Raw genomic sequence first — 1,491 nt, forward strand, 5'->3', positions numbered from 1 at the left:
CCCAGGCGCAAACCGTTCGGGGCCCCGCGTCTCCTCGCTTCCCGTCCGCCCGGAAGCTGTATTCAAAGGCTGCTTTGTCTTCTGGCCGAGAGTGTTAGGTTATACGTACTTTACATTTTCTTGACAAAGGTTAAAACCAAACCCTCTGAAGGGAAACCTCCTGGTGGAGGCCGAAGCACCCGCCTCTGTGAGTGCAGCCCGTGCAGGGACACCGGCCTCTGCATTCCCATCTCTGAAATGGGGATCAGACTCGGGTGTGAGGAGGGAGCTTCAGCTTGGCAAGCCCCCGCGCTTGCTCGGACCCCAGCCCCAGCTAGGACCTACCCCAGGGGGCGGGAGACGGACTGCCGCCCGTCAAGGTTTTTAGGGCACTCTCCTAATTTTCCTCCTGGACATTTGATAGTTTTAGTGCTTACATTTAGGTGTATGATCATTTTGAGTTAATTTTTGCGCACAGTGTGGGGTCCGTCTGCTTATTTAGGTAGTATTTGGCCATCTCGTCGTTCCTGCACGGTTTCGAAAAGAGTTATTCTTAGCCTTTGAATTGAAAGGTCTTGGCACCTTGTCCAAAATCTAACTATATATTTATAAGGAGGTTCTATTCCCTGATGCTAAAACGTCCTACATCAAGAGTAAATATATTCAATTGTCTCATGGTTCATTTTTTCAGGCAGAAAACCTATTTCAGGAACTTCAAGACCATTTTCAAGCTCTAACTGCAACACTGAACCTAAGAAATATCCTTTCTATCTTATAACAAATACTGTAATGCTTTTGAACTGTAAAATTGTCCAGGGATATCTTTTTGTCTGCTATTAATGGGTAGTTTTTGACCTACAATTTCCTGGTGTTTACATTTGTGCCTTTCCATGATATCCTGATGTACTAATTAGCACTCACAGGTAATTACTTCCTGCTTGACCAGCCCTACAGCGCAGTGTGTGGAGAGCGATGCACAATACTGCCACCCAGGCGGATTTCCCACCAAGCCCTGAATAAATCTGAGTAGTCCTGCTGAGTAACACGTATGCACTTCCGAGGAATCAGAAACTTGCAAACATCACATGGAATGTCTTCAACATAGGGTGCCTTACGTGGCTCTCCTGACCTGCGTTTTGTTTGGTTTTGCAACTTCCGCAGCTCACTGTCTTGTTAAGACATGAATTCAAACAGAATTAGGGTAGAATGTTTGTTTCCAGTTTGAGCAAATCCAGATAAGCATAATATCTGTCCTAAGACTTAGAGGGCTAGAGCTCACTTTACCAATTGAATTTATTCCTTAAGAATTGTTTAAAAGAGCCATGTGTAGCAACACGGCTGGAACTCAAGGGTGTTGTGCTGAGCAAAATAAGGCAGAGAAGGACAGATACCATATGTTTGCACGTATAGGAGGATTAGGAGGAACTTAACGGAGGACCATGGGGGAGAAGAAGGGGGGAAATGGTGGGGGAGAGGGAGGAAGGCAAACCATGAGAGACTCTTGAATGCTGA

This window comes from Crocuta crocuta, unplaced genomic scaffold, assembly GCF_008692635.1.
Source record: "Crocuta crocuta isolate KB4526 unplaced genomic scaffold, BGI_CrCroc_1.0 scaffold101, whole genome shotgun sequence".
Classification (NCBI taxonomy): Eukaryota; Metazoa; Chordata; class Mammalia; order Carnivora; family Hyaenidae; genus Crocuta; species Crocuta crocuta.